The following is an 8015-nucleotide window of genomic DNA, read 5'->3' as shown; positions in this document are numbered from 1 at the left end:
TTCAATCATATCTACCATGTTGTTGGTTATTTAAGTGAAAACTATTGTGTGTATTATTTCAAACTATACTACTTTGCAGAATTCTATTTTTCTTCATAGTATTTTTCGGTTGATCCCTTTGATTTTCTAGTATTTACAACTAACAAACATTATACCTTCTCCTTCTAACTTTTATACGTTTTTGTTCTTCAATAAATAATGCTTTTTTTAACCCTTAAAATCTTAATATACATACTTAACAAAGTCAAAGTTAGTCAATATCTCTATTCTCTTACTTCCAAATTCAGGACCTTGGAATTTGTCTTATACATTATTTTTGTCAGGGTTTTAATTCTATGTTCTTTTCCCAAAAATTAGACTTCATTATTACTGATGTATTCAGTTGGCCTCTATTTGTTTATATTTACCAGCATGTTAGCCAATTTCTTTATTCCCTCCCCCTTTTCCCTCTGTTTCCTGTGATCATTTTCCATCTTCAGGAATGTCTTTCAACATTTTTCTGCGGAGAGTCTTTGGTGGTAAGCAATCTTAGTCTTTGCTTTCCCAAGAAGGAAAAGAGTTTTGCTGAGCAGGTGGTTCTAGGTTGATGGTTATGGTCCTTCCTTCTCCTTGTCTACTGTGAAGTGCTGGTCTCCAGCCTGCCACTCAGTCTGTGACTTCCTTTTGTAGTCCCTGTTTCCTGTCTCCTTTGTTGGTGCTGTTATAACTCCTTTCTTTTGCTGAAGCACACTCTCCAGGGGTTTCTTTAAAAAGGAGCACGTGAGGTCAGTTTCTGGAATCTGTGCTTTTCTGCAAATATCTTTATTCTACCTTCACACGTGATTTGTAATTTGATGAATTTGGCAGGCATGGTTCCCCAGGCGTTTTGAAGTAATTGTCCTAACACCTTTCAGTATTACTGTTGAGAATTAAATGTCCTTTTGATTCCCCATCCTTTTGTTTTCCCTCTGAAAGTGGTCAGCATCTTTAACTTGTTCCTCCAAAATTTTATTCTAACATGCCGAGGTGTAGGTCTTTATATTTATTGTAATCAGGCAGTTGGTGAACTCTTTCAAGTTGGAACCTTAAGTTTTTTGTTTTTTGTTATCCTCACCCAAGGACATTTTTCCATTTTTTGTTCAGATAGAGTGGGAGGGAGGGAGAGAGAGAGAGAGAGAGAGAGAGAAACATGGATGAGAGAGAACATCCATTGGTGCCTCCTGCATGCCTCCCATAAGGGATCGGGCCCACAACCCGGACATGTGCCCTGACTGGGAATCAAACCAGAGAACTCTTGGTCATGGGTCGATGCTCAACCAGTGAGCCACACCAGCCAGGCTGAGTTTGCATGAACCTTAAAAAAAAGATTTATTGATTGATTTTAGAGAGAGAGTGAGGAAAGGAAAGTGAGAGAGAGAGAGAGAAAGAGAAACATCAATAACAAGTTCCCTCACTTATTTATGCATTAATTGGTTGCTTCTTGTATGTACCCTGACTAAAGATTGAGCCCACAACCTTGGCATATCAGGATGATGCTCTAACTAGCTGTGCTACTGGGCTAGGACCAAGAACTTGTTTTTAAAATTTTTGATTTCTTTTTCATAGCACCTTGTTTAGTTTTTATGAATAAAATATCTTCTCTTATCTCACTGAAATTAATGACAGTTTAAAAAAATGTATTATTCTGCTTTGTACATTATATTTGTGTTTTCTGGGTTCCTTCTCATATATTTGTTTTTCCTACTTGAAGTTTCAACAAAAGTCTGGCTGCTTTTGTATAACAAAACATTCTGTGAAGGGAGGTTGAGAGGAAATTAAAAGATAAAGAGGAGGTTACTTAGCTGCTATTGTTTTAAAACTAAGCATCAAATTCTTGACTGTCATTTTTCTCTTGACTTTACATACTATTGTATTTGTAGGAAAAAAAACAACAGCAAATAACCTTGACCTTTAAAAAACAACTATGTTTTTTTATTAGTAATAATAAAATAAGGCATAAGCTTGTGTGGGATTTTTTTTTTAAGGCAAACTTTTTTTCAGTTGATTTTTTTTAGAGAGAAAGAGAAACAAAGGGAGAGAGAGAGAAACACTGATTTGTTGTTCCACTTATCTATACATTCATTAGTTGTTTCTTTTCTTTTTTATCCTCACCCGAGGTCATTTTTTCATTTTTTGTTCAGATAGAGTGGGAGGGAGAGAGAGAGAGAAACATTGACCTGAAAGGGACACATCGAGTGGCTGCCACCTGCACAACTCAACCAGGCCTGAGGACAAACTGCAACCGCAGAACCTGCCTTTAGCAGGAACTGAACCCGGGTCTCTCTGGACTGCAGGCCGATGCTCTAACCACTGACCAAAACCATCCAGGGCCATTAGTTGTTTCTTGTATGTGTCCTGACCGGGGATCAAATGCCCAACCTTGGTGTTTCAGGAGGACGCTCTAACCAACTGAGTACCAGAACAGGGCTTGTGTGGGACTTTTAATAATATTGACTATAGGAAATATATTTCTTTGTTTTAAGTGTTGAGTGCCAACATTTTGCCTACACATACTTTTAAGAACACTAGACCATGAGTTAGGAGGACTGGGTTCTACTTCCTGGTTCTTGCTGTGTGATCATTGGTGCATCCCTTTCCTTCTGTGAACCTCAGCTTCCTCATGTGTAAGATGAAGTCTGTTTCCCTCACTGGGCTGTTGTGGGGATCAACTTTGATAAACCATTTGTCTTTACCCATAAATCATCAGTTGAAAGGTTCTTAAGTCCCTCTGTCCCACGAAGATCTGCAGGCATGACACCTGCTCGCCGAGGCCTTATTCTCCCAGCAAAGAAGGGCTGAGGGTTGGCCAACAGCTGCCACATTTTAATTGCTTTGTTTTGTTTTTTTAACCTTGTCTACTTTTAATTGGTTGAATCTGGATGAGAATCCTAAGGCCATATTGTATTTTATTCAGCCTCTGAATAGTTTTCTGAATATAAATATGGCTACATGAAGTTTATGTCACTAATTTAATGTCAGAAAAATTATTTTAATCCATTAATCACATTGGGTGGATAAGACAGGTGGCCACTGAAAGTATAAAGGAATAATCTATGAGTGACTAAAGCTAAAAGCAATGCTCCTCAGAAGTAGGTCAAGTAGTTTATTAGGGCTTGGTGGTGACTCAGCCTGTAGAGGCTTCGACTTCCAGGTTGAGGGACTTGTGAGGTGGTTTTGGGAGTGTGTGTATAGCTTGGTAGGAAGAGTGATTCATTCTTCTAGAAGAGTCTCTCTACATCTCTGTCTCTGTGTCTTTTGTTTAAATCTGTGATTTTGTTTTTAATTATCTTAAGCCTTATGATCACATAATTAACAATTCTGTGCTGATGGTCTATTCTCCTATACTTTAATCTTTCTAGTGAGTTGGCAAAAGCACCATTACCAACCATGCATATACAGCAATTCTACAGTTGTGTTTTGATAGCTGTTCAAGACAATCTTGAATTAAATTATAACTTTGTCTGACTTAAGGAATTCACAAGCAAATGTTGCTACTATATCTTGTCATGCTGAATTTTGAAAGCATCTGAACTTGCAGATTATCTATAAAATGTGAGAAATGTTAAATATTATTTTTTTATATTATATGTAAACCACACTAAAATGCCTTTCATTAAGCAAATGGCAACAGTTTCGATACAAGGAATTTTAATGAAATTGGCATAGTTAGAACCAGAAAGATTGAAATGGATACTGCCAACTTATCTTCAGCCCCTGCCATTTATTTGTTTGTTTATTGTTTTTGTTCATCCTTATCCAGGATATTTTTTCATTGATTTTTAGATAGAGTGGAAAGAAGGGAGTGGGAAAGAGAGAAAGAAACATTGATGTGAGAGAGACACATTGATTGGTTGCCTCCTGTATAACCCTGACTGGGGCCAGGGATTGGACCTGCAACCCAGGTACGTGCCCTTGACCGGGAATCAAACTCAGAACCCTTTGATCTACGGGCCGACATTCTAACTGCTGAGCCAAACTGGCCAGGGCAGCTCTTGCCTTTTAATAGGCTAATGAATACAAGTTGAAACACAAGTAAGTCCTACTGGTCTAAGAGACAGTGAAGGGATTTCCTCAGTATTTAAACATATCAGTATAACCAGTTATATAAATATAAAACCAATCTCCTACAGGTTTTGAGATGGCATCCACCATCTCTGTGAATAGTTGAACATTACAAATCAAGTCCAATCCTGTCTTTAGAAGGGGAAAATTGATAGCACTTGCTGGACTGAAATTGCCATCACAGTGTTACTGTCATAACTAACTAGTTATTAATATTAATACTAGAAAAGGAGCAAAGAGCATTATAAGCATGGTCATCTGGGCAGCTTCACCAAGAAGCCACAACTTTACACTCCCCATAGAACCACCAGTCCATTCCCTGCAAATCACTGGGGGAAGGAGTCCAACAAAGTCTGAAAAATTTGGAAATACACAACCCCAGAAACAAAGAACTCTCTTGTTTCTCTTGCTTCACTCCTGATTCCTTGCACTCTCTTTTCCGTGACCTGTGCTAGCCTGCCATGTGGCCCTAGAAGCTGCACGCCCATGGCCATGTGGACCCCACCTGCAATGGACTACAGCTAGGAACACAAGCTAACCTAGCCAGATGCTGGACTGGACTGTGATGTAACATGGAGCAGAGACTCTGGGCACTGGCTTTGATCTTGGCCCTGCTAAAGACAAAATGGGACTTTTTCCATGGTGGAAGGAGGAAGATGGGACCAAGGTGGGGGGAGAACTTCCTTAATGTTATCAAGTTTTCCACAATACCTCATCCTTCGGTGGGGGCCTCAGGATATTCTTGTTCCCACGCACCTCAAGAAGCCCACATGTGGGGACACAGAGAACTCCTCATCAATAACAGGAGTTCAAAAAGCTGATCATATTCATTTAACCACAAGATAATCTTATTTAAATCAGGACTGCCCAAAAGAAATGTTCTCACCCGGCTGCTGTGGCTCAGGGGACTGGGCGTCATCCTATGGACTGAGAGATCCCAGTTCAATTCCTGGTCAAGGCACATGCCCAGGTTGCAGGTTAGATCTGATTGATGTTGATCTCTCATCAATGTTTCTATCTCTCTCTCCCTTTCTCTCTTTCTAAGATCAATATAAACACATCTTTAAAAAAGAAAAAAAAAAAAGAGCCCCGGCCAGTTTGGCTCAGCGGTTGGAACGTCGGCCTGTGAACCAGAGAGTCCCAGGTTTGGTTCTCACTAGGGGCACATACCAAAAAAAAAAAAAAAAAGAAAGAAAGAAATGTTTTCTACTCAGTTGTGCGTGCACAATGCAATGTGCAGATGATGTACTGTAGAACTGAACACTTGAAAACTATATAATTTTATTGACCAATGTAACTGCAATAAATTCAATAAGAAAAAAAAATTCATATAAAAAACAAAATGTTCTATCAGCCATTCATGATCTGAATTCTGGTGTATGAGATCAATTTAAATGTGGTACACATTAATAAGTCATGAGATGTTTCTGTTTTGTAATAAATAAAGCAACTCTTGCTCACTAGTATCTTCTTCGAGATAAGCTATCAAATCTGCCCTTTCTGTATTCTTCTCAATGCTAGTGAAGGCCATTTTTGTTCCAGGGATGTATTCTTGGGATTCTCCAAATACTCCATCAGTATATCAGGTGATACCTTTGTTCTTGTTGGCATCTGTGAAAGAGAATCTAGGAGCTTGACCTGTCTTTCACCCAAAAAGATCATGGACACTCTGCCCAGTCTTGTGCTTGCCTCCCTTGTCCATGGTATGGCACTGGGCACACTCCTGAACAGAAATCTTCTTGCCCTTCTCAACGTCACCCATGTTTATTTATTTTTATTTTATTTTTTAATCCTCACCCGAGGATATTTTTCAATTTATCTTCAGACAGAGTGGGAGGGAGAGAAAGGGAGAGAGAGAGAAACATCGATGTGAGAGGGACACATCGATTGGTTGCCTCCCCTATAACCCCGACCAGGGCTGGAGACGAACTGCAACCGGGGCACGTGCTCTTGGCCGGAATCGAACCCAAGGTCCACTGTCCGATGCTCTACCGCTGAGCCAGACCGGCCAGGGCTTGACATCACTGTGTTTAAATCGCTCTTTTGTCACACATGACACAGAGGTTCCCACTCCACTTGCAAGCCAGATTGCCTGCTGTCTGTCTGTCTTTCCCTCTCTCTTGTTCTCCCTCGCTCTATCTTCCTCTCATTCATTTGCTCTAGTCTCACAATCTCTATAACTCCTTTGTTCTTTTCTCAGACCTGCTTTGACTCCTGTTTCTTCCCAACACACCCTTTTAAGTCTTTTAAACATTTTTTTTTTTTATCCTCACCCGAGGACATTTTTCCATTTTTTGTACAGACAGAGTGGGAGGGAGAGAGAGGAAGAGAGAGAGAGGGAAACATCGATGTGAAAGGGACACATCGAGTGGCTGCCACCCGCACAACCAACCAGGGCCGGGGACAAACTGCAACCGAGGTACGTGCCCTTAGCGGGAACCGAACCCGGGTCTCTCCGGACCGCAGGCTGACGCTCTAACCACTGAGCAAAACCGGCCAGGGCTTGTGTGAGGCTTTTGGCTGAGACAGGACAGGGCCAGGGATGGAAGAGGACTGCTGTGTCCATGGCTGGCACTGGTGGTGAACGTGCTCCCTTCTGTCACTCTCCCTTCCCTGTCCTGTCCTTTATTTGAACCTAGTGATGTCCACAGGGCAGCTTTAAGGTATAAATGCTATGGTCATCTCCTCTCCTCACTACTCATTTCTCCTACTTTTGCTTTCGTCTATTTAAAAAAAAAAAACTATATATATTTATATATCTATCTATCTATAGCTATAGCTCTATCTATCTATCTATCTATCTATTTATGTATCTATCAATCATCTATATAATTGATTTTTAGATAGAGAGGAAGGAAGAGGGAGAGTAATAGGAACATTGATGACAGAGAAACATCAGTCGGCTGCCTCCTGCACACCCGTCCCAGGGATCAAGTTTGCAACCCAGGCATGCGCTCTGACTAGGAATTGAACCAGCAACCTTCTGGTGCATGGGACAGTGCTCGACCAACTGAGCCACTCCGGCTGGGGTAGTCTATGTTTTGAAGACCCCTGGGTCTTTGGAAGTATTTCTGTGTAAGAAAACACAAGGGAGATTTCCTGGTTCTCTATCTGTAAGGGACACACAACCATAAAAATGGATTAAAATGTCTAACCACTGTGCTGTACAACTGAAAAACTAATATGATATTAAATGTCAACTGTAATAAAAATGTTTTAAATTAAAAATGAAAAAATAAATAAATGCAACATGGGAGGCATTTAAACACACATACACACACGCACGCACACACACACACACCTAAGAAGTTTAATTTTAGTTCCTAAGAGGATTGAAGGGTAACTAGTCATTGATTGGCTTTAAGGGGGGAAATTGTATGTGTATTTTTTTTTTTTTTTTTTATCCTCACCCGAGGATATTTTTCCATTTTTTGTACAGATAGAGTGGGAGGGAGAGAGAGGAAGGGAGAGAGAGAGAGAAACATTGACGTGAAGGGACACATCGAGTGGCTGCCACCCGCACGACCAACCAGGGCCGGGGACAAACTGCAACCGAAGTACGTGCCCTTAGCGGGAACCGAACCCGGGTCTCTCCGGACCGCAGGCCGACGCTCTAACCGCTGAGCCAAACTGGCCAGGGCATATTTTTTTCAAAGGCAACCCATAGTCATGACAAGCTGGACACTGAAATAAGTTCAAGACTAGTAATTAAGCATAGTTTTCAAAGATAATGATCCAAGGAAGACATAGAATAGAGATAAGGAACAATAAATCTGTATTTGTTGAGCCTGTGGCAATATTAAAAATATTAAAGGATTCAAAGACCTTTCAATAAATATAACTGGATAAGAACAAGTGATTAACGGCGGTAAAGTAGATTGTGCTTCTATGCATAAAGAGATGTTAAGCCATAGCTCAGTTCACTTCACACATGT

The 8015-nt window shown here is 40.5% G+C and overlaps 1 pseudogene; it reads right to left on the bottom strand.

Moving 5' to 3' along the window:
• Positions 1-5494: 5494 nt before the first annotated feature.
• LOC118629303 lies at positions 5495-5842 on the bottom strand (annotated as a pseudogene).
• Positions 5843-8015: the final 2173 nt, after the last annotated feature.

Source organism: Molossus molossus, unplaced genomic scaffold, assembly GCF_014108415.1.
Source record: "Molossus molossus isolate mMolMol1 unplaced genomic scaffold, mMolMol1.p scaffold_m16_p_14, whole genome shotgun sequence".
Lineage (NCBI taxonomy): Eukaryota > Metazoa > Chordata > Mammalia > Chiroptera > Molossidae > Molossus > Molossus molossus.
The sequence above is the reverse complement of the archived record's forward strand: the minus strand, read 5'-3'. Positions and strand labels throughout refer to the sequence as shown.